The 26,278-nt window shown below is 41.6% G+C and overlaps 1 long non-coding RNA gene across 2 annotated transcripts; it reads right to left on the reverse strand.

The window, feature by feature from the left end:
* Positions 1–1,619: 1,619 nt before the first annotated feature.
* Positions 1,620–22,343, reverse strand: 4930595L18Rik. Of its 2 annotated transcripts, none has more exons than XR_869302.2 (3): positions 22,192–22,343; positions 19,059–19,112; positions 1,620–1,724 (listed from the first exon to the last, which is right to left on the reverse strand). It is a non-coding gene; the product is annotated as an RIKEN cDNA 4930595L18 gene (long non-coding RNA). The 2 variants fall into 2 exon arrangements; XR_869301.2 differs by lacking the exon at positions 1,620–1,724 and adding an exon at positions 5,476–5,835.
* Between the last annotated feature and the right edge of the window lie 3,935 nt (positions 22,344–26,278).

The following is a 26,278-nucleotide window of genomic DNA, read 5'->3' on the forward strand; positions in this document are numbered from 1 at the left end:
CGTTTGTGCTTCATGCCTATAACTCAGGCCACCTTACTAATGACAGACAAACTCTAATTAAGGAGCAGTTAATGTTATGAGAGGGAGGGAGCCTGCATGAATGGGACCATGGTGGCTGTGAACTGTTACTGCACACAGCCATGACTATTGAAGACAATTAAGACAAAGGTGGTTGCTAACTGTCCTCTGGTCCCCAGAGCCCATAGGAGACATTGTGAATCCATCTTGTCTGCTAAATATGCAAGGGGAGTTGTCCACCAGTAATCCACCTTGAGAAATGTCTGTGAGTACACACCTTCCCACATGCAATTTCAAGGCAGGGCTGCCTGGATTCAGGTTCCTGGCTGGCACAAATCTGAGGGAGGTACAGTAAAGCAATCACAGTTTGCTGCTCCTTGAGGGACAATGGTCACATGTTCTGTGACAATCTATGCTGCTATGGGGAGATTCAAATTGCTTATTTTGTGAGAGACAGAGGCTGGGACGATGAAATGCTATACAGGAGATTACTGTAAGCCATTCGAATCTGTAAGCATAGGCAAAATCCACACCATAAATGTCAGAACAAAACAGCATGCATTCGTGGAATGGAATCGGTTGAGTTAAAATTTTGGCAGGAGAGCTGCCAGGTTCCCCGTCACTGGTATTGAGAGGAGAAGGCAGAGTTATGTTTTAGGTGCCAGAAGAAATCGTGGCCAGAAGGGCACATTTTTCAGCCTTGAGCACACCCAGTATATATCTCTTAAAGGAGTTCCAACAGGGAAACTTCAACTCTAGGCCAAAACACAATATGAGCTTCCTTTCTCCTTTCTCTAGCTGTCCCTCCTGTTTTGCTCCCATCCCTTCATTCTCCATCTTTCCCCCTTGCCCTTTGGCTTGCTTTCCACAAGTGAAACCTAGAAGACACGCAGAGCTTTTCCCATTAAAAACACAAGAGAGCATCTCTCCTGTTTTTGCTTTAAAAAAAAAAAAGATCTTTTTAAGGAAAAATAAAAAGCAGGCAATTCCATATCAAGAAAGAAAGAAAGGTTTATATGCAAATGAGAGCTCAGGGTAACACTTGAGAGTGAATGAGTTTCATTCAGAGCCTGCCAATCACTCAGCCATCACACATGATTGACAAGAATTCAGGGGGGCTCCTGACTCCTGAGGAACGCCTGTGAGAAGTGGGGAAAGAGGGCAAGCAGAGGTGAGAGGTGAAGAAGGTACCTCCTGGTGCCTTTCAAATCTGTCTAGAGGTTAGCCCTTTGGGCCTCCATTGGCAATCGACTTCCAAGGCCATTTCTATATTTAGGGTATGTGAAAAGCTTTTCCTCAGGTTGTTCTTGTATGAGAATTTGTTTCCCAAGGGCTTATTAGAAAATCCCCCAGTCTTATGACTTCCCATAGCAAACCTTCCCCTGTGAGAGCTCTGTGTCCCAGAGAAGACCCGGGATGTAAGATACAGGGCAAGCCATAGGGGGTAATTTTGTTCAGTTGAAGAGCCATACATCACTGTGCTTAAAACAGAGGTCTCCGCCCCATTCCACTACCACCCCACACATTGTCAGGCTTCAAATTGCTCTGTCTGTCAAGGCTGTCTCCTCAAATCTGTGGCTCTGCCAGAACACTTGCCTTTTGCTTTCTAAGTGTTTGAGGTATTGAGACTCCTGTGCCAGTTGTTTAAGGAGAATGGAGATCACTCGCCATCAGTTCCTCTCTTTGCCACATTCCTTACAAGGGAGCTGGAAACAACAAGAAGCAAGACTCTCACAAAACATCCCAGGATTGGAAAGATAGCCCATGAGTGAAAATAATCGATGCATTTGAAATGGAAAAAAAATCAGAATAATTACTATTTGTGACCTAGATTTTGCCTGTTTCTCTAAATAGCTACTGGAGTTCTCCTAATTGCAGAGGTTCCAATGATGCCCAAATTGAACTATGAACAACTTCTGTTTTCACATAGCTTAGTAGCTCAGAAAAAAAAAAAGTTCCACGCCTACCTTGCAATTGGCTAAGTTCCTTCTTCATCTTGTGATTTCCCCCAAGCCAGCCCTCAAGCAGTGTGAATCAGTTTAGTGATATGGCCTTACTGAAATAAAAGCGGGCGAGCGATCACAGTTCATCAAATAAAGTCAAAGTCTGAAATGGCCACCAAGGCAGTTCTGGGGTGAAGTGATCAAAGAGTAATACTGTTGCTCCCAGGGGGAGAGAGGTGGGGATAATTCCATGTAATGACATTCCTTAGGTTCTGAATGGCAAACAGAACAGTAGGTTGCCCCCTCCCACTCCCTAGCATGTTAGCTACCTTCCTATTGCTGATTGTGAAAAGACATCAGCCTTTCTAGACAGGGCGAGTGTCTCTACAATAATAGACTATTTTGATTCTACTGCAAAGATGAAGATAATGGGATGCCCGAAAGGGTGGATATATTATCCATGCATCATGGGATCTCTTTTAATCTGTCAGTATTCATAAAATTATCCAAACCTAAGGGACTTCTGTCTGGCCACTATGCCCAGGAATTCTGGTTTCCTTGTTTGGAATCAATTAAGAAATGGCTGAAGCAGTTACAGACAGGATACACAGTTTCATATGAAGAAATAAAACCTTCTAAAGAAATCCTTTTGGTTGAATATTTACAATAGAATATGAGACCTAAACAGTTTCCTTGAAGCTCAGAGATAAGAGGGTAGGAACTTCTGTCGGAGAACAGGATGAGAGATAAATGAGATTATTGCAAGCACCATTCAATTTCATTCCATTTCATTCCAAGAAAGACAACTCAATCCTTCCCAGCCTGTCAACAACTATGCACCCAAGGTAAGCTAAGCTTCTCCCTTCCCAAGTGCCTCTGAGAGCAGAAATTGTGCTTCAACCTCTCAGGAATGTAGCTATTCCTTGCAGACAATATGTTGATCATAAAACTTGAAAGCCTTAGTTGTTGGAGAAAATTTGAGGAATGAAAGCCACTCTCTAGTCTCTTTGGTTGACTAGAAGTCAATTTCTCTCTGTTGACTTTATAAAGTGCCTCTAGAACATGCTGTCCAATAGACTTGTTTTCCAGTGATGGAAGGGTTCTACTTGGGAGATGTCAAGTTCCATAGCTACCAGGTCTGTGAAGCTACTGAGCACTTGAAGCATGGCTTGTCCAATTAGGAAGCTAGACGTTCTGGTTAATTTTATGACAACTTGATGTAGTCATCTGAAAGAAGGGCTGTATGCAAGCTGTAGAGCATTTTTTAAATTAATAATTGATGGGAGAGGGCCCATCCCATTGTGGGTGGGGGCATCACTTGGCAGGTGGTACTGGATTCTATTAAAAGATAGGCTGAGCAAGCCTTGGTAGGCAAGCCAGTAAGCAGCAATCTTCCGTGGTCTCTGCAACAACATCCGCTGCTAAGTTCCTACCCTCTTTAAGCTCTTACCCTGACTTATCTCAGTGATGGAAGTGTAAGCTGAAATAAACCCTTTCCTCTCCAAGTTGCTTTGATCATGGTGTTTCATCACAGCAATAGTGACCCTGATTAGGACACTGGACTTTAAATTTTGTTGAATTTAATTGGCTTATCAGTGGCAATTGTACTGGGCAGTACAGCTCTGCCCTCTCACAATCTGCACACTATGCTGTGTTGTGCCTCCTTCATAGCAGTAAATGGGCTGACCATGCATGTTGTTATTACTAACAGATTTATGTTAAGTTGAGAATGTATATCACTTTATATGTATTATATAAATAAATTTAAATTTATATTAGATGTATTTAGTAAGTAGAATTTCCTGCTAATAATATCATTTAGTTTTCATAAAATCATTTAAGGGGCTAGAGAGATAGCTCAGTGGTTAAGTCATACACTGCCCTTTTAGAGGCTGTGAATTTGGTCCCTAGCATCATGTCTCGTAGCTTGCAAGAAACTATAATTATAGCACCAATAGCACCAACACTCTCATAAGCACCTGCATTCATGTACATACAATTCTCCCATATATCTTAAAATATTATAAAATGAGATCTGCCAGAATAATTTGTGCTCTGTTATCGAGAGCAGAGTCAAACAGGAAAGCCACACCTTGAATGAATTCAAAATCCCTTGAATTGATGTGTAGAAACCCACTTTTCATCCAGTGTCAGGAGCAACCAGAATTTTGACTCCCTGCGTATATTACTAAAGGTACATTGCACCTTGGGCTATGGGATACTGAGTCACCAAGCATTTTTCTAGACTATGTAAAGACAGGACTTAATACCCAGAGTTGAAGGTGATGGTGCTGATGATAATAATGTAAACACTGATACATTTTTGCCTTGAAAATTTATTTTGTGGGTTTGTGTCACACATCAACATTCTCTACCCATCTATGGATACCTATATTTTCACAGTAGCTTCATAATCTTCTAATTAACATTTTACAACATTTGCAAATTTCATTACCTTATATTCTGCATTAAGAAAGAAGAATGCATCATAATTATGTGCTTCTAAGACTCTCCATTGTACTTTTAATCAATATATTTTGAGTTTAAGCAAGGGGAGTGAACCTATAAGAAGTGTTGGAGGTAGCTCATCTTTCACACCCTAAAGGAATCTCCAGGTAACAACTGTGTGTGTGTGTGTGTGTGTGTGAGAGAGAGAGAGAGAGAGAGAGAGAGAGAGAGAGAGAGAGAGAGAGAGAGACGGAGTTGGGGGGGGTGTTTGTAAATCTATCTCCACTTCCCATTTCTGCTCTCCTCCACATCTGCCCACCACTCCCACCCACATCTGTATCTATAAATTGAAGAAAAGTGTTGGGTTCATCCCACTTCTCCAGAAGAAAGGCCACAGCACTTGGGCAGCTGTCCATCTGCTCTTGAACCATCAGTGTCTATTTTTTACACAGCGCAGAGTGCCGAGTTCTATATAGAAAACTGGGTCTTTTGAAGGATGCATTCGGCTGCGCATCTACATTTTCCTTCCCTGGTTGTAGTCACTACCACTCTTTTGCATGCATCCCCTCCTGAAAGGTTTCAAAGGCTGTAATAATTTCAATTCCCAAATATATTTCATTTTAATTTTTTAAATGCTCTTCTAATTTGAATTTAGCCCCTCGCATGGATTTTGTCATCTGGGCTGTTGTGAAATATATGATTTTAAATGCATGAAACTCATCCTCTAAAAATGATTTGTGAGTGTACATTTGAAAATGGTTAATGCTTATTTATTACAAATGGAATAATTACAGCTAATGGAACAGTGCCATTTAACATCAGGGGAGTGGCGGGGAGCTGGGTAATTAACAACACTCTACGCACCTTTTTTTAGATTATGAAAATGACAGTCGTTGAACACCTTTCCTTGAAATGTCTCCGAGTACTAAATTCTCTCTTGTCTGCTCTCATTGGCTGTCCACAATGGAGGTGGGGGTGGATTTGGATTTAATTAATTTAGTCATGACACTGGTTCTTTTTCTGACTTGGGGGATAAGCATTCAAAAAGTAAAATAAAACACAGGACAGAGACTGCTCAGTTTAAGAAGGAGTGATATTTTCTTCTATACACAACTTGAATTTCCAAAAATTTGAAGCTCTCAAAGACAGTAACATCCCCTTGCAAGCAACTGCCCTTCAAGAGGAAGACTATTCATTCATGCTTTAAAAGATTGTGTTTATAGTCATGACCTCATCTCTATGAAGACGATATTTTAACTGCATCATCTCCCAATGTTCTGCAGATTGTTCCCTGAATACATAGAATTGATGTTTTGGATTTCCAGCAGAGATCTTGGCTGCCTCAGGGTTTCACTTGCCCTCTTCAGCCTGCTCGGTGACATGAGACTTTCTTGGTTTTCTCTTTAAGACTCCAGTATTGATGACTCTGGTAAAAAAAAAAAAAAAAAAAAAAGAAAGAAAGAAAAGAAGAGAAAAGAAAAGAAAAGAAAAGAAAAGAAAAGAAAAGAAAAGAAAAGAAAAGAAAAGAAAAGAAAAGATGCTATCACAACAACAGTCTCTATCAAAAAACACCCTCTCTGATTTCATTTTCTTCTCTCCTCTAAGTTTGAGCAAAGTGATAACTTTCAGAAGAAAGAAACCAAGGAGCTATGTTGAGAATTAAAGTTCTCTAACACATATAAGTGTATACGTAAAGTCTTATATAAAATATTGTACATTCTTCTCCCTTGGAGCACTGAGAGTTGGTGAGGCTGGACCCAATATCACTCTCAGAACTTCCACCGACATCAATAAGAGAGGAAATAACTAGTAATTTATTCTGAGCCAGGAAGACAGTTCGAAAATGCAGTGCAACCCTAATTTAGAATAGAGGGGAAAGGGTTTAAATTAGGTTTTTATAGTGGTAAGTATTTGCAGACAATGTTGAGATTTATGGATTAATTTGTTTTAAATTAACTTTTATAGGGTGACTAATAGTCCACAGGGATAAACCAGGCTTTCAATTGCCCGTGCTTTTTAGTCCGATTCTTGAGAGGCGGTCATTTCTCTTAGGAAATAGTGACACACTTTTTAAAGTATGCCATACATTTTTTTTTTTGTTGGCGTCCAGAGAAGATAAATAATTTCTGGGGCTTGGGTAAAGGATATTCAGAACTGCCCTGGCACTTGTTGTCACATTTCACTCTGAGAAAGAGAAGGATCCTGACCTTCACCCCCAAGAACATATTTCATCCTCTGATCCCCTGGACACTTCCCCACAGCACCCAGAATGTTCCAACAGATAGCTGCCCTGTGTGCTGCACACTTAAAGCTGTGTGCCCTGTGTTTCTTTTAGTCTAGGAAACACTAACCAGGCTGAAGAGGTGAAGATTCGGAATATTATAGTGTTTCCCTCTGTATCATGGAATTAATCAGACTGGGAGAAATGTATTCTGTATGTTGGAGGAAGCACATTTTGTCATGTATCTATACATCTACCCATCTTTCTATTTAAGTATTTCCCAAGTATCATCTTGCAAATCTTCATGTGTTTGTGTAGGTGTGTGCCCAGGTATGCAGACTCACATGTGTGCATCGTGTCAAGGCTAGAGGCTGGAGGTAGAGGTAAAGTGTTTCTTTAATTGTTCATCACCTGAGAACAACTGAGATTCTCTAACTCAACTTGGGACTTGCTGATTGGTGTAGAGTATCTGGTCAGAGAGCACCAGGGAGCTTCTGCTCCAGCTCCCAGCACTTGGATTGGATGTTCTCAGCTTTGAATGGGGTATTGGAAGTCTGAAGTCAGATTCACACCTGCACTTACCAAGCTCTTAGCCAGGTGAGTTGTTCCTACGCTATTTCTGCGCATGTCTATACAGTCATCCCATTTCTGGGACCGAGAAAGGAGCATTCGCTTTTAGGCTGTGCTTATTATATGTTTGAACCATTCTGTCTGTGTACAATTCCTTAGCAGAAGAATTTCATTGACTGGGTGTTTAAAGCTCACAAGCAGCTTGATTGTGATGGTTAATCTACACATGTCTGTGATGGTGTTTACAGAGAGAGACAGGAGAGAACACTGGGGAGAGAGGCACTCTGAACATGGGGAGCACTACCCAGGTCAACGACATTCAAAGGAGATTAAAAGGGGAGGAGAAAGCCAGACGGTTCACTGGTAATTTTTCCTTTCTAGTTCTTGGCTGCTATCAGGAGACCAGTCTACTCTTCCCCACATTCTCACTGCTGAAACTTTCTGCATGAGGACAGCTCCCCAGCAATGAAGGCAGCCACAGACTAATCCCTCTGAAACCAGGAGCCAAAATAAACCCTTCCTACCCGAGGTTGTTTTGCTCTGATATTTTGTCACAGCAACTAAACCATGATGGATACACTAGTCTACTGTGTTCTTTTATATAGTGGATCACTGTGACATGGTACCCTTGGAATCTCATCTGGACAAACAGCACAGGGTATGCCGTGCTTTGATTCTACATAGCTCTTGGTCAACTTAAGCCATACTTTCCTTTATAATAGCTTTTCTACGATCTTTAAGCACAGTATTGTGTTCTTCCAGCTCCCACTGAAACTATAAAAATTGTGTTTTGTAAAAAACTCTCCTCTTTCGATTTTCTGGGTTTTTTTTTTTAAAGACCTCTTCTTTATCTTTGCCATGTTCTAACTTTTCTGTATGTGAGGGTCTCTACCCATCTATCTCTCTATGCACACATATATGTCTTCAAAAGCTATTTCATTCCTGACTATATGGATTGACGTTTTTGCAACAGTTCTAAATATTTTACTGCTGTTAACATCAAACATTGCTTCCCATGCTTTCTCTTTACTGTTGGGACTGGGGAGGGATGGATACTGCAACTTAATCTTCCATCTTAGTTCACCTCTTTTCCATACCTTGCATCTGTTGTTCTCTCCCCGACATATTTTAGTGGTTTCATTATATTTCCTTTCTTGTTAATTAATTTTTCTTTAAAAGGTATCTAATCTATTCCTTGGCCCCTTTGTTGACTTTTTTTTCTGTTTTGCACAATAAATCTATTGAAGAGTTGTATCTGCCCTGATTTATGAGGCTTATCTTTTGCCTTAGATCTTAAGAAACTTTTATGCACAAAGGAGATGTGTGTGTAAATTTTTATTGAAGTACAACATACATAAAGATGCAGAAATCCTAAATTTATAGCTAGATGAATTTTCATAAAATGAGCACATATTTATAACCATTATAAATACTGCTGCTATAAATTCTCTTGCACATTTATTTGGGTGAGCATACGCTGAGCATTTTTATTGAGTTCTTATCTAAAAGGATTGCTTTGTCATGGGGCACAGGCGGCTGAGCTTCAGTGAGCACTGCCAAACGGTTTTCCAAAGTGGTCTCACCAATTTACACTCATCCCTGCAGTGTGCGAGGGTGCCAATCAGCTCATGATCATAAGTTCTGCATTACATCAAATATTACCATTTCTACACATGCTATTGGATCGTCTGACTTAGAAGTTCTACTTGCTCCTTTTTTTCCTTTTGCTTTCTTTCTTTCTTTCTTCCTTTCTTTCTTTCTCTTTTTTTTCTTTTCTTCTTTTAGATCTGACTGCTCCTTTGATATAGTTTCAAATCTTCTTTTATTTGTAAAAGTATGTAAGCATTTTTATTTCATACGTTAAAAAAAATAGAGAGAGAAGCCTCTAGTTTTTGCCCATTTGATTCAGCAGTTCATTTCCTTATTTATTCTTTGAGTCTTTTCCGAAGCTGTGAGTATATTCTTAATGACACATGCGGGGGCATTCCTCGAAGTCTGAGTTAAAGATCTACTCCTCCAGGTAAGCTTTGCATTCCTAATTCACCAGATGCCCAGAAGCACCACCAACCTGGGACAACTTTATAGTAAGAATGAAAATTTAAAGGCCCTTAAGAGGCCAGGCCCATGGTTAAGACTTCTCAGGGGAAACGCCCCCCCCCCTTCTCTCCAAAACCATTTTGAGAGAAAATTTTATCCCATCCTCGCCCAGGGGCCAGGTATTTTTCCTCATTCTCCCTTTCCTTAGAGATTCTGGGATAGGACCGAGGACATAGCTTTATCAAATTAATCCCTTTTGCCCAACCAGAGCCTCCTCTGGCTGCTTCAACCTTACTCATCTGTTAAAGCAAAATCTGCTGATTGCAAAAGACGAACTCTCACCCTCTGGCTTCAACTTTGCCACACTAACTTCTCTGGGTTTGTGCTTTGACATCAGTAAATTGTATTTACTTCCTGGCTGTCTAGCAATGAATTTGAAGGAAAAAAATATATATGTGTGTGAAATATATGTGTATATATATATATATATATATATATATATATATATATATATATATTTGAAATTTTCTGACAGAGTTATATCTTATTTTTCAAGGGCAAATGGTCTAAACAGTAGTTCTTAACGGGTGGTCTTGGAGGCTCTGAGTGTCTCTGAGGGTTTCCTGGGGCCTACTGGGTCACATCTATTTTCATAATGATAAATAAGAGCCAATCTATGGGATTTTTTTCACTTACATTCCCTTCTGGAGTATAGAGTGTACTATCCAGAGGCAGTACGAGGCCGGGGATGCCTGTTCTAACAGCTAACACAATGCTTGTTTGCACGGTCATGTGACTGAAACGGGTGTTAATTTCCAATGCAGGAAATATTGACAGCTGTTGTCTATATGGCAATAAGTCTTTGGTGTTCTAAGATAGTTTGGGGAGCTATAAATGCATTTTGAGACTAAGAAGGAAGAAAACTGCTTTGTGGCACGAAATGGAACTTTTCAAATGAACAAGTATACAGGGGATCCTCCTTCTCGAAACAGTCAGTAGGTGGAGAAGCCCCCTGTGAAGGTGCTGAGTGTTCTGCACACGAGTTTCCCACAGACTGTGAGTTCTTCTAGATCAGAAACCTTCTATCTATGCTTTCACACCCCTGAGATCCTCAGCAAGTACTTCTCCACTTTTGATACTCAGTTTCTCAAATATCCGTGAAGGCCATCCAACACTGAACCCTGCCTCCCAGGGCTTGCTCTGTTTCACAGGAGAGGACATCACTTGTAGCCATTTTAAACTTTGATGTTGTTAGATATAAAGGCTTATCAAAACTCCAAAGCTGAGCTAGAGAGATAAGGAAGTCAGGAAAGGTCACCTTGCAAGCACAAGAACCTGAGTTTGATCCCTAGAACGTACATTTTAAAAGCTGAGCTTGGTGGCCTGCGTTCTCAGCACTGGGAAGGCAGAGACAAAAGCTTGCTGGCTGGCCAGCCTAGGCTATGTGAAGAGCACCAGACCCATGAACAATCTGTTCCCCCAAACAGAAGAAAAACAAAAGGGTGCGGGACAGTGACAGGAATGATATCCAAGTTGTACTCTGGCCTCTACATACGTACTTGCACATGCATGCGCACACACATACACACTAACAAAACTGTATTTGTTTCGTAACTCCTTCTTAGAGAAAAATGACTGGCATTTCAAGTGGGTAATAAATTTAATTGGTATTTTTAAAGCTGTTACAAATAGCAAACCATTTTTCCTTCTTTCCTTTCAGAATAACCCTGAAGGAGTAAATCTTGTCCTTTTCAAAGACAGTATAAATATGGTACTGGAGAGTCAGTCTGGCCTGACGAGAAGCAAACACACTAAAGTGCTGTGAGTTTTACTCTTGCTCCACAGCAGACCACACGGAGGTAGCATGCCTTGCTTAGAATCCCGTTTTCCTTGCCTTTGGGAAGATTCCTCTCACCTTGTCCCTGGGCTTGTGTCTATAAGAGGCAATGCAGCATGCATAGTGCAGTTGGTCTGAGTGGGTGCTTGTGTGTACGTGGCTTGTCTTGCTGAAATGCCTTCTCTTATAAATCACTGGCCTTGTGAGAAAATCAAGCTTGACTCCTAAAGATGAGGGACCACAGGAAAAGAAGCCTTTGGTGATGGAAGGTCATCTTGGATGTCCTGTTCTTGGTAGAGCTCCTAACTGAAGAATTGCATGATTTTGGGCCCCCATCAAGGGAGCGAAAGTAGTGTCCACATAAACCCATGCAACCCACAGAATTCTGGGAAATAATTCATCATTGTGATCTTAATCACCTGACATTATACGGTAGTCTATATTCCAATTGAGTTGGGCGCATCTCTCTGTACCTCTCCAGCTTACAACGGGAATGGAAATCTTTGTTAGTCTCACCTTTGTGAGCTTCTATTAAGACAGGCATTCAGTTTAAGCTATTATGCTATTGTTACTATTTTATGAAGTTATGAATATTACCCATTCTATTACCCAGGCATGAGTAAATACCATAGCTATGTCAGTACTTGCAAACTAATTTGACTCAACTTACTTGACCATTTAAATCAATGTCTTTAGGGGAAAAATCTAAAAATTAAATTTTTTAATTGACTCAATTATCATATGAAACTCTCTGACTTTTGGGGGTCAATTTCAACTTTTTTTTTAATTGAAGAACTCGACAGCCAGATTAGTCAGTCAAAAATAATCCAATCAGTCTCTGTGTGACGGCTTTCTCTTATTTAATTTTGGTGGGAAATTATGTGACAGAAGCCTACGTCTGCATAGCAAATATGGGTATGAACTTCTACTTATAACTACCCAGTTTCAAATTACTGTATAGATTATAGCTGCATTTGTTTGGTAACAGGAAAAAATATAGTTAGTTTTTATTTCCCAATGGCACGCTACATTATAAGTCCATTAACAATTGCATATGTTATCGCTGTAATTCTAATAACTGCCATTTATTATTATGGCAACAATAATGTAATTCTTGCTGTATGCAATATGTAATTTATTGAACACAGGTAGAATTTATTTTTTACTTGTAAATGTGGCTTGCTCTCAGTCTGGCACTCTGTCTTGCTTGGGGACTTCAGGCAGACTTCTTTTGTTTTAACAATCTGTCGGAAGCGCATGGCTGAGGTGAGTGGAGAAGAGAGAATACAGGCAGGAGGCAGTCACTATGTCCCCGGTTAGAAGTGAAATGAGTGGTTAGAGTGTGGGTGGAGTGGGTCTGTTCATGTGTGTCACATGGCCACCACAAGGTCTGCCCCTATCCTTGGAGTGTTGGTCAGTGCTCTGCTGCACCAGGAAGCTTTCCTGATGGCCTGTGCAAAGGGTCAGAAACTCCTCTATGCAGTCAGCTCTGCTGGCTTGCTTGCCTGCCTGCCTCTTGCCTGCACTTGGAGTGACTCTAAACAACCCCAAGGTGATGGTTGTCTTATTGTTCCTGTAAAAAAGAAACTATTACATAGCCATTTCCTTGTCTTTAACCCACTTGATGGGGTGGATGCTTTTGTGTATTTTGCTTTTTGTTGTTGTTTTTGTTGTTGTGAACAGTTTCCAATCTATTTTAATCTCATTTTTTTACTCTCTATACCTGAAATTATACAACAAATATATCCACCTTGCTTTGTTTAAAGCATACCTCTTTTTGTGTTTAAGCCAATTTATTTCACTGCTGAAGAAGCAGCCCACCCTAATCCCAAGTATCCCTTTAACCTCCCATTCAGAGGGTCCTGGTTTTTTTTTTTTTTTTTCATAATTATAAGCCCTCTCTAACTTCTGACTCTCCTCCCGGTCTCTAGCTGGATGTGTAGACAAGTTGACTCTCATACAGCTTCATGAATCTTGTACTTTAAAAACAAGAGAGAAGTCCATTTATTTATATTTCCTTAACTGTAATTGTTGTGTCATTTTTTTCCTGGGGAGACATTTATCCACTCAAGACAAGGCACCCGTAAGAAATAGTTTCATCTAAATCAGGCTCAGTGACCTAGTCAGGTTATTGGTGCAGAGGTGAGGGGTTTTGTACAGAGGCATGTGTAAATGAAGCATGACCAGCCAAACAAAAGCCCCAGCTACATCACTAAGACGATGCACCTCGGCCTGAGTCAACTCAGAAAGGCAGCATCACTGAACCCTTACCCTCAGCCCACTGTCCACCATGTGCTCTTGCACCCACCAGCATCATGTGCAGCTTGGAGACAAGATCCAGACTGATCGTGGAATCTCTGGTGACGGTTTGGTGGCCCCTCCCCACCAAGATCTGCTTAATGAGAGAACGTTAGCGACTCCATTATCAATACTATAGATTTAGCTATCCAGCATTTCCGGTGTCTTCCAAAGCTATCCCTACGAACCAAAGTATTGTGTCCATCACGGTGAGGCTCATGTGGGCTTAAAGGAAGTAGCGGTTCAGAACTGCTACCCTTATTCACGTAGTCATCGCATCTCTAGATAACTTTCTAAATTTTCAATATATTTTTTTTTTTTTATTATATGTAAGTACACTGTAGCTGTCTTCAGACGCACCAGAAGAGGGCATCAGATCTCATTACGGGTGGTTGTGAGCCACCATGTGGTTGCTGGGATTTGAACTTCGGACCTTCGGAAGAGCAGTCGGGTGCTCTTACCCACTGAGCCATCTCACCAGCCCCTTCAATATCTTCTTAAGTGTAATTTCTTTAATTGAATCAGAGTGGGAGGGACACATTCATGGCTCTCTACAAGCTAGATCCACTACAGACTTCTATGTGCAGCTCAGAGCTCAGAGTTAAATGTAAAGGGAGCTCTTCTCCCATCTTCAGCACAGAGCTGGCACTTACTCCTCAGTCACTTACTCTGTTACTCATACTTTCTCAAGCCAATGCTTCTTATTTATTCTTTTCATGGATTCTAGTTAGTTTTTGTTGTTGTTGTTTTGCTTACTCAACATTAGTGTATGTAGTCAACTAATATTTATCAGGGGCCCTTAAATCTCACCAATTTGAACATTTTTGCATCAAAGAAATTCATATGCAAACTATATATTTGTTTAGGATGCCTCTGATATTGGTAAAGCCTTGGTTATAAAAGGGCCCAAAGGTGTGAAAGCACCTACTAGAACGTCACTTTACAGCGACTACATTCTGAAGTAACTGATGGAAATGAGGAAAATGTGCTTAAAGGGGCCGAGTAACTCGCCAGCTCTCCCTCCCTGGGTTATATAACAGAAATCCACACTCTCTCATTTACAACCTTGAATTCAGACTCCAGGTTTGGGATTCAGTATTATCCACCTGTAGAGGAACAGGGCAAGGCATGTGCTGCATACACAGATGGCCTGTTGTCAGATGCCTCACTATTTCTCCAGATGAATTCCAAATAAATATCATAACTTTATTCATAAAACTTCTCTATCTCCAGTTCATGGGATTGATTCTTTTAGGAAGAAAGCTTTGAGTAATCTAAGCATTAGGCTTTCCTATGATAGAGCTCTCTCTTGGAAGCTGATTGGTGCACAAGGAGTGTGCCCACACACTGGTGAGTGTAGGCGGGCAGTGGTGGCACGTGCCTTTAATCCCAGCACTTGGAGGCAGAGGCAAGCAGATTTCTGAGTTTGAGGCCAGTCTGGTCTACAGAGTGAGTTCCAGGATAGCCAGAGCTACACAGAGAAACCCTGTCTCAGAAAAAAAAAAGAAAAAAGAAAAGAAAAGGTGAGTGTGTCTACACACTGGTGAGGTTAAGAGTATGGGAGCGCATCCACAAACCCGTGACATTAAGAATGGGTTTAATGTGCCACATTTTCTATATCCATTCCTCTGTTGAGGGGCATCTGGGTTCTTTCCAGCTTCTGGCTATTATAAATAAGGCTGCTATGAACATAGTGGAGCATGTGTCCTTCTTACCGGTTGGGACATCTTCTGGATATATGCCCAGGAGAGGTATTTCGGGATCCTCCGGTAGTACTATGTCCAATTTTCTGAGGAACCACCAGACTGATTTCCAGAGTGGTTGTACAAGCTTGCAATCCCACCAACAATGGAGGAGTGTTCCTCTTTCTCCACATCCTCGCCAGCATCTGCTGTCACCTGAATTTTTTATCTTAGCCATTCTGACTGGTGTGAGATGGAATCTCAGGGTTGTTTTGATTTGCATTTCTCTGATGATTAAGGATGCTGATCATTTTTTCAGGTGCTTCTCAGCCATTCGGTATTCCTCAGGATGGACCATCTAGAGACTGCCATATCCAGAGATCCATCCCATAATTAGCCTCCAAACGATGACACCATTGCATACACTAGCAAGTGTTGGCTGAAAGGACCCTGATATAGCTCTCTCTTGTGAGACTAGGCCGGGGCCTAGCAAACACAGAAGTGGATGCTCACAGTCAGCTATTGGATAGATCACAGGGCCCCCAATGGAGGAGCTAGAGAAAGTATCCAAGAAGCTAAAGAGATCTGCAACCCTGTAGGTGCAACAACATTATGAACTAACCAGTACCCCGCAGCTCTTGACTCTAGCTGCATATGTATCAAAAGATGGCCTAGTCAGCCATCACTGGAAAGAGAGGCCCATTGGACACGCAAACTTTATATGCCCTAGTACAGGGGAATGCCAGGGCCAAAAAATGGGAATGGGTGGGTAGGGAAGTGGGGGGGAGGGTATGGGGGATTTTTGGGATAGCATTCTAAATGTAATTGAGGAAAATACGTAATAATAAAAAATATTTAAAAAAAATAATGGGTTTAAGACAAGTTTAGCTGTTCTTTGGGACTTTTGGGGTTCCCTCTTAAAAGGATTCCAAGTTCTTATGTTCTGGAACAAGTGGAGCAGGTGCAATAACCAGAGAACAGAGAAGATTTATTAAGAAGAGGTATATTTCCAAGATGGGAACGTGGGCTAAAGCAAGGGGGAGGGAATTCAGTAACTCAACAGCCCACGCACAACACCACCGTGGGGCTTTTAGATCACTCTAGATAGAGAATTCTTAGTTCTTTGCATAGTAGGGGCTTTTCTGTATGTGCTTTCTCTGCTACATGTCTGGGGTCAAATGTCCAGTGTCACATGTCCTATGAACATCTGACCTCTCTACCCAGGGATGCCTGTGTGTCTTATAGTATTGTCAGGAGTCACAGGGAGCCTCCAGGCGCTATACACCAATGCTCTGCACCTGCACCAGTGGCCAGTAGTATAATGGCCTTGGCCTGCTTGGTTTCCAAGCCTTCCCTTTGCCTATCTGATCTTTTCATATGCTAATTTTGTGAGGTTTTGCTGAGGCCTTCTAGACCCCACTCTCCACCTTATTCTCCTGCCTCAGTGGTGCCTGTCATTCGGTTAAATATTAAGCAGGAAATGAAATGTGACAGCAATGACTGTAAAGTTGTGAGGGGGGTAGGGAGTGGCAGTGCCATTAACAGAACAGAAAGGACCTAGGAGGAGGGGAAGGCTTAAGTCAGGGCTGGGGCTGGGGAGAAATGAAGATTAATTCAACTTGAAATATACAGATCTCCAGGACATCATGAACCTGCTTGAAATTAGCATGATTAAAGGTGTCTCTCACAGTGTTTGGGTGAGCCTGTGATAGGAAACTAAATTAAAACTCAGTAGCCTTTCTGCATATAACACATTTCATTAATCAAATTTGAGAGTTGAATCCATCCAACCTAAAAAAAAGTCATCTTAAGCGCTAGGAAATAGCGTAAATGCTGATGGCATTGAAAAATTAAAATTTTAAAGGACACTACATGAGCTTCAAAATTCCATAAGGGTTGTTTGTAATCTATTCTGTAAAACTTCTTGAGAAAGTCAATAAAGGCATGTGTCTTGGGCACATAACACGGCCTGATTCATTTTGGGTAGAGTAGGAGTTACATATCCCATTGCTTCAATAAAATAGAATCAATATAGGAAGGGAACGATTTATTCGGCCTCACAGTTTGAGGATACAGTTCACCATGGTGGAGAAGGTATGGCAGCAGGTGCATGGGTGGCTGGGCACATTGCATCCACAGTCAGGAAGCAGAGATGGATGCTGGTTCTCATGATCTCTTGTTTTGATTGAATGGGATGGAGCTTTGGGGACAATGCCACACACATTCAGGCTGAGTCTGCTTAACTCAGTGAAACCTTTTTGGAAGTGCTCGTGAAATCACCCAGAAGTGAGTTTCCATGGGATTTTAAATCTATCCGGTCAAGTTGACAATGATAAGAAGCCATCTCAGGTGGGACCAGTAGGCCAGAAATTGACACATGATAACTTGGATCAGCATTCATTCCTGTACTTGAACCAACATACCCATTTTTAAGCAGGAGGGAAGCATTGCTTGAAGTTATACAGACTCACGCTTTGAAACCTTAACTTACAGTTCTAGAACTATAGTGAAAATTTTACAATCATTTGTGTCTTCAGAGATAGCAACGGCAGGTTTAGCTTACACAATAATTCATTAGTTGCTATTAGTGGGTTGGCTGGTCCTTTGCTTTATGATAGTCCAGTCCATACCCTCAAGTGCTTTGCTGCCTTCTCATCCATCTGGAAGGGACTTTGTGCACCTCAGGTCTATAGGAATCAATTTTCTCAAATCATGCCACCAGTTTGTCTCTTTAACAACTCTCTGGGTACCTTGATGTCTTCACTGCCTTCTCTGCTTTTAGGGAAGCACACAGGTTCTTTAGGTAACACTCTTGTCCCCAAGTTTCATGGGAGTCCTAGACTTTGTCGGTCTCTTGGGAGGTTCTGACACAGCATGTTAGTTAAAGGAGCCTGGGTGAGGACAGTAAGGTGATGATGAAAGACAAGTCCCTTGGGCTGTAGTTAATCATGTCAATGGAGGGTTTTGAACAAATTAGTTATTTCTGTACCTTTCATTAAGGAAAAAAAAAAAAAAACTTGCTCAGCCATCCTCAGAGAGGCTTCCTCCTGGGGCAGATGGGAATAAACACGGAAAACTGCAGCCAAACAATATGCAGAGAGTAAGAGACCTTGAGATGTATCCATCAAGTCCCTTCCCTGGGAGCTTAAGGGACTCTGCGGCAGAGGAGGTGGGAAGAGACTAAGAGCCAGAGTCAAGGGAGGACACCAAGGAAACAAGGCCTTCTAAACTCACCACAGCACAGAGTACCTCACAGAGACTGAGGCAGAGTGCACAGGGTCTGGGGTGGTCTGCACCAAATGGGGTCCTAGAGCTGAGACAAGTGGACACGTGCAGTCATCCCTAACTCAGAAGCTATCTCCCATGAATGACCTTGGAATGCAAATTCCAAGGGAGTCTCACTGAGGAAACAAACCACAGTCAAGGGCAAAACCTAGGCCCAGCAATAGCTGGCCAACAGAAGCCAAACGCAATGGCAGCTCCGGAGATTCGTTGTGCTCTGTCCCATAATACTGTGTCAGGCTTATCTTTTTCTTTCTACCTTTCAGGTCCTTTGCATGTACGTGGACATGTGTATATGTACATAATGTTATTTGTATTTTTATTTTATTTTTATTCCTTAGATGGATCCATGTCTTTTTTCTAACAAGAGACAGAAAGGGTACGGATTCAAGTGGGAGGAGGGACTGGAGGGAGTTAAAGAAGGGGACACTGTAATCAGAATATATTGCATTTTAAATATCTATTTTTTTTATTTTTCGAGACAGTAAAATATCTATGAAAAAAATACCTTTCACAAGAACACAGAAAAATTCAGAGTTAGATGTGTCATCAATTATATTATCATATATTTTCATAACATTGAACTTATATTCATCTACATCACTTTCCTTCATTTGCTTTTGCAAATAAAGTATATTAGATTATAGTTTTAGTCTGCTCCTCCACGATACACATTTTTTTTCTAAAAAGCTTTCTGATTTCTTGATGACACTATCAAATACCTCTTACTCCGTAGCTGTTGATCTTTCTGTTTCACTGCTGTGACATCCTTGTTTCTGTTGGTGTCAAAGATATAGGTTATAGGAAAACATAGTCCTAGGAGCAGGGGACAGAGTTTAGTTGATAAAGGCCTGTCTTATAAGTATAAGATCCTAAATTCAATCCTCAGGACCCAAGCAAAAAGCTCCTCTTGGTAATGTGCACTTTAAAATCCCAGTTGTTGGGAGGAAGAGACAGGAGAACCCCTAGGACTTACTAGCCAGCCAGCGTGGCCTACTCAGAGACCTCCAGGCCTCAGCAAGAGATTTTCTCTCATAAAACAAACTGGATAGCTCTTGAGGAATGAAACTGGATGATGACTGTAAACACACACACACACACACACATACACACACACACACACACACACACACACACACACCTGCATTTCAAACATTGAAAAGAAATCTTACAGAAAAACCCAAACAAATGGTCATCTCCTAGTACAGAAAGTGACATTATACAAAAACACTTTAGCAGTGGGACCCTTTTTGTTTCATGGTTAGAAAAATGAATAGCCCGTGTGTACAAGACAGAGAAAGTATGTCCCTTTTGTCCCCAAAGCCTTGCTGTTTTACCTCTTGAGCAAAAGGCTCCTACAAAGTCACTTTGACCTTCCTGCTCCTCAGAAGGGGCCCTGGTTGCAGGAAAGCTGCCTTCAAGGCCCTGGTGGCTTCTTGGCCATCTCCCTCCCTCACATGAAGGAAGGAAGGAGCCTGAGTATTTCAGGGACTTTGTGCAGCACGCCCTCAGGTGGGGCAGCTCCAGCCTTTGAGAGCAAGATGAAAAGACCTATCAGCAGGAAGAATTTGGGTTCTACTGAGGGAAAATGCCCTGATAAAAGAATTATAAGACCCTGGTGCATATTACCAAGGGAGTCTGTAGAATCCCATTATCTGGTGATTTTAATGAATAAAACGCAACGATTTTTGTAGGATAATTGGTGTGAAATGCTGCCCAGACGCCGAGGGATGACTGAATCCACCTTCACACATCCTTTCAGGCCCCTCAGTTCTGTGATGTGTGCATTATATTATTTAGCAGAAATAATAAACTAAATATGCTTTTTAAAAAATGCATGGCATTAACCACCTTTGTGTGTTAATGTGGTACCTACCAATTACATGCATTAAGGTAAAAAGCTAAAATATACAAATTAAGTTATGAACATAGCGCTACGTTTAACAGATTAACTGAAAACCTGCAAAGGTTTCAAGAGTATATTAAATGTATAAAAGCCTTTTCCTTGATCTTCAACTTGGAGGTTATTTTTCCCCCAATAGTGTGTGGTCTTAGAGCCCAGAGTGTGTTCTGAGAACAGCAAAAGAAAGTTAATATATACTAGGGGGAAAAAAAAACAACAAAGAATGATCTCTAGGGTATGTGCTTCAGGAAGAACAATCAGAGTTAATCTACATGGTAATCTGGGCCATAGGTCAACAGACTTTATTTGTACAGGGATAAGCAGTAAATATTTTAGGCTTCATTGAACATAAGGTCTATGTCTCCTGTTTTCAACTCTGCCATTGCCTCATAGTACCTAGGAAATATAAATGGCTATGTTCTGATAAAGATTTACTTATCACAACAGGCATCAAGTCGGGTTTGATTTAGTCATCAAAGCTTGGATCCTTTCACCTAGTGACACACATTATTTCTACCATTTGTGGAAGGTGAAACTAAGACATGCAAAGGTTGTTTTACTAACTGAAGGTCTCACAGGTAAGTGGATGATAGTTGGTTCAAGGAAAATTTAAATTTATTCAAGCATGTATCAATGAGACGGGGGAGCTGGAAAATGAACATTTAATTCTTTGTTTTCTATTGGTCATGAAGAATTCCTACCTGAACAGGTTTGAGACTTAACTCACACTCACTTTCATTGATGAGTCTCTATTCTGATTGTAGTCCTTCTGAGTGTGTCACATTCCCTGTGACCCTGCTCTTGGTAGCAGCTAATTGGACAAAGGATGGGAACTTGGTCTATCTGTGCCATTACCAAAAATTTATGACTTGTGGTCTGGTGTGACTTGAAACATATAGTCAGTGGATTCCTTTCTTGGGAACATGATCTTTGAGGAACATGGAAAATTCTCGTTGGAAAGATTGAAAGCGGGAAGGCTATGTGTGTTGGCAGCTCTGTGTGTGTGTGTGTGTGTGTGTGTGTGTGTGTGTGTGTGTGTGTGTGTGTTAGAACCAAATGCTGTAAAGGCATGAGGACGTGAGTTTGCATCTTTAGTACACATATCCAAAGTCAGACGTGGCTATGTATGTCTGCAACCTCAGCATGTTGAAAGGAGTGGGTGTAGTGAGACAGATTTCACCAGACAGACAGCCTAGACAAAACAATAGGCTTCTGTTTCAGTGAGAGACCCTGTCTCAAGTCAGCCAAGCAGAGAGTGGTAAAGTAAAATACTTCATGTCCCCCACTGGCCTCCTCCTGTGGATGTATATTATATATACAAGCACATACATCCACATAATTGTTTACATACAACACAAGTACACACGCACACACATATACACATGCACACACGGAGAGAAGGTGAACGGAAGGAAAGAGGAACCATGTAAGTAGAATTGGATGCATTGCTAAAATTTCAGTTTTCTAGTCCTTGACCCGACTGTATACCTGCTTTGACCTATGCATATATGCGCAGCATCTCTAAATTAGCTCCATCCTTTTAAAAATTATACCCTGAGTGAGATTCTGGGCCTTAAACACAATTTATCTTGATAGGCTACTGAAGTTACACTTATTTGTGGTTATCTACCTATTTAAAGGCACACTTGATTTCTGACTTTATATTTGTTTCTGAGACAAAACAGGGGTAATTCTAAAGCAGGGATTCCCCATTGATTTACTCTTGGGCTCTGTCTAGCCTCTCTTCCCAACCCACTTCCTTAACAGGATTTTCTAGTTCAGTCTTGCAAACTATATTTTCTACTTACTGTCTTCACTTTCATCCCAGGCTTACAGAAACATTTAGTGCACCTGCTACTCTCCCATTCACTAAATTAAGATGTAAATGTGCTCTGGCTAATTAACATAAATGTGTCGCTTATGATGTACCAAGCCTGGTCTGCTCAGCCCACCTGGATTCAAGGCAGCCATGGTGTGTGGGTGCTGAGGCTCAGTCCGTTTTCCTTTCTCTGAAGTTATGGGTGGGGGGCAGGGTAAGCAAGGCAGTAACAGACGCAGCCCAGAACTGTGGGTAGGCTGATGTCCTAGATACACCCTTCCAGAGAAAGGCAGTTGGATTTGTCAAAGAATCCCCAGTGCCTCATGGGTAAATTCCTACATCATTCTCATGCAGCTTCAGACGACCCCCAAAGAACAGAGCAGATCTTCCCATAAGAGCACGACACTGGTGTCTGGTCTCTTTCCTGTCTCATTTCCCATCATTCTTTTTCAGCTTCCAGTGTTACCCCCAAATCAAGTATCCTTATGATACGGCGTCTTGATATTTTAATAGAGTGTTTAATAGGACCACTCTCGGAGCAGTTCCTGCACATTTCCTTATTTTAAAGTTGAGGAAAGTAAGGCCCAGTACCATGAAGTCATGCTTCCAAATCTATGATTCCTAACAGAGATAAAATTAGAATAAAATCCAATGGTTTTTTCATTACAAGGGTCTCAGCTTAGAGCTTTCAAAGCTAAATATAATATTTGACTTTTTCCTCTTTCAAGTATTTTTTTTCAAATGTTATCTATAAAGCCACAGGTTCTGATATGCTTCCGTGCAAGCACCATGTTGGCTTGGGATCATGTGGCACGAGGCTATTGTTACCGTCCCAGAATAGTGTCTGGTGTTTTCAGGGACACAAATGGAGCTTTAATCTGTGATGTTCTTCTACTCGACATATTGTACAGGGCACGAGGCTGAACTCCCGTCGATCCTACCCCATGAGCTTCAGATGACTGTACACCCTACAGGATCCCTCTTCATACATGGAAGCTGTACAATTAGGCACATTAATACCCAAGCTCTCCAAGAGCCTCCCTGCGTCAGATCAATCCAAGCCTTAGCACGGCAGCCAGAAGCATTTTCTTGGAGGCTTCTCCTTGACTGTCACTTATTTTCTCACCAACTGCTGGCCCCACTTCTCTGCCCTGGATCCAACCCCATTATCAGAGACGCCAGGGAAGGCTCTGCAATGAGGTTGTCTGTAAATGAACAACAGAGAGCGGGAAGAGGATACTGTCACACCCAACAGTGTCTGTTAAGTTCTGACACCCAGAGAACTCAGTGCTCTGTGGGGTGTTGTAGCAGCTCAGGAGACACAAGAGACTTCACAGCAGAGAGGTCTCCTGGACTAGCATGTGGAAATTGCATGGTTGTGCTTCCTAGACAGCACGTAAAGATGCTATCGGGCTCATCTGTGTGTGTATGTTCTTGTGTATCATGCGTGTGACACCTTGAGTTTGATAGCAGGTATTATTCTTCGTTCAGACATTCTTTATACTATTTTGTGAGACAAGGTCTCTCACTGAATCTGAGCAAGCTACACTGGCTGGCTAGCAGGTCCCAGGGATCTTCCTGTCTGCCTTGCAGTGCCACCATCCCAGATGTATTCCACTGCTCTCAACAGTTACACAGCTGTTGAAGAGGGAACTCTGGAGCCCTCATGCTCAAATGACAAGCACTTTCCTGCACGTCTCCCCCACACAGGCTCACTTCTTGGGGTGTTTAAAGATGAATTAGGCTCTGGAGAAGGAAAATGGAAGAATGCAGATGCCAACCAGGGAATTCACACATGCACTTTTGTCAACGGTGACCTTTTAGGACTGCCATGGAACTTAATGTTGTTAAACAATCAGTCCTTGTTTTGCTAAAATGTGAGTTGTGAGGCTGATGCCTGGAGCACATTAGTTTATTCTTGGAACACCCCCAGAAGAATCTGACTGTTGTCAACCATCTTACTAGACTCTTCATCAATCCTGGTTTCTCCATGTGGCAATTGATCAAGCAGAGGTGAATCCCATGGGTTTTGTTCCCATTCAATAATACAACCCATTAAATGCATTTCTTAAGTTGCCCTAATAGCTTGGCTTGCTAATGTCCCTTGTCTACAAATATGGGCATTCCTATATGCTACTTCCTGCCTGCAAAACTTAACTTTCTGAATTTTTTTTTCCTAGTCTAGCAATTTCTTCATTTAATTCTTGCCTTAGTTTGTATTTCCCCAGAGCCAAGTCTGAGTCAGGCTTATTAAACCTTGGCAACTGTTGAGAGGTTAGGTTTGGTGAATTTTTAAGGTTGAGGATGCTGAGCATTACAGGATGTGGAACACATGTCTGGGCTCTAGACACTAGATCTACCCACACAACACCCACAGTGTCTCTAGATAGGGCTGAATATAACCGAGAAAAAACCACTGCCCTGAGTCAAGGGTTCAATGACAAGCACAGGGCAGTTGGAGACTGGATTAACAAGCAATGTTGGATGTAAATCATACCAGGGTTCTCCAGAGACATACAACAATAAGATGTGTATATGTGCTTAGGTAGGAGGGACAGATAGATGGATGGGAATAGGGAAGGAAGAGAAGAAAGACGAGATGGAAAAGCCAAGAGAGGATGAGAAAAATGTGAAGGGAGTGGAGAGATTAAAAGTTGATTAATTTTAAGGATTTGACTCAAGGGTAGAGTCTAATATCTACAAGGAAGACTGGCAGGCTGGAGACCCAGGGCAGAGTTAATTTTCATTCCTGGTTTAAAGGGTGACTTTACACTCTCATGGAGACTAAAGCACTCTATGGGATAAGCATTACTCTCTTTCAATGGTAGCATATGACTGGATCACCTTTGTCTAGCCCCATTCTGAATGGTTTTACTGTCTCTCACACGGTGATACTCAAGGCTAAGTTTAGATCAAATAAAGCCTTGTGGGAGAAACACATCAAACCACGGCATGTTGTAGAATCCCCCTCTTCCTTTTTCATGGCTGAACTGTACTCTTCCTCATGTAGAAGATGACATTTTGCCTAGCCATTTGTCAAGTCAGTGGACACATGGGTTGTCCCCAGCTTTTGTCTGTTGTCAGCAAAGCTACTGTGAACATGAGTTTTTAAATATCACATGACAAAAAGAGTCCCTGCTTTTTTGGAGTATACACCCAGACATAGAATTCTTATATTGTTCTTTTAAAAAAATGTTTAAGACTAAACAAACTTATATGGAAAGACAATGTGCGAAAGATTAAAAATGAGAGGAAATGAAGGCTGGGAAGTTTGGTCCTTCCATGAAGTGCTTGAGACATAAGCATAAGGGCCTGAGTTCGATCCCCAGAGACCATGCAAAACAGTTGGGCGCAGTAGCCCACACTCATCCCAGTCCTGGGAAATGACCCAAAGGGGATCCCTGAGGCTCATTGGCCAACCAGCCAATAAGAGACTCTGCTTCGAAAAACAAGTAGTTGCCTCTTGAGAAAAGATTCCCAATGTTGATCTCTGGCCCAAACACACACACACACACACACACACACACACACACACACACACACACATGCACACATGCACACACACACGCACATAGACCACTCCAAATTAAGTGCTAGGAAAAACAGTAATTATCTATTTTTAGAATCTGCCCATCAGTCTTCATGAACCAGGTCTCACCAGAACTCTGAGTTTCAGATTTCTGCAGACTGTCCCCAGCCACATATCTGTGTTCCAATAGTAGTTTTGTCTGCCCCTCCTCTTCCTTCTAACAAAGAGCCATGCTTCTGCAATGCCTACCTTCTGAACCTTCTACAAGACCTTAAGTGAGTTGTCCTCACAGCTGAAGGCAAGAACATTGCCTGGCACAGTCCGTGATGGACATCTTTATCTTTCTTTTTCTCCCCCCACCCCTCAGGTTACCTGAGCCCTACACCTTAATTCTCTAGCATTTTTTGTTTTCCCTTTGTCTCTGAGAGTTTTTGCAGCAAACTGCTGTTTAGCAAAGAGAAGCCAAATTCAGAATAGGCCAAGCCCTAGTGAGAGTCGGCTTCTTTTTGTTGTTGGTACCAGCATCACATGCCACCTGGCCAGACCTGCCAAGTTTTTTGGATTTCCTAGAGGAGGTTTTTATTCTGTCTGCTTGTCTGCACTTGTATACAAAACCTGTAATTATATAATAGGTGAACTTACTGTGTGCCATTGTGCTGGCTTTTCTTTTTTTAAACCAGATGAATTGGTC

Source organism: Mus musculus, chromosome 6 (genome assembly GCF_000001635.26).
Source record: "Mus musculus strain C57BL/6J chromosome 6, GRCm38.p6 C57BL/6J".
NCBI classification, from domain to species: domain Eukaryota; kingdom Metazoa; phylum Chordata; class Mammalia; order Rodentia; family Muridae; genus Mus; species Mus musculus.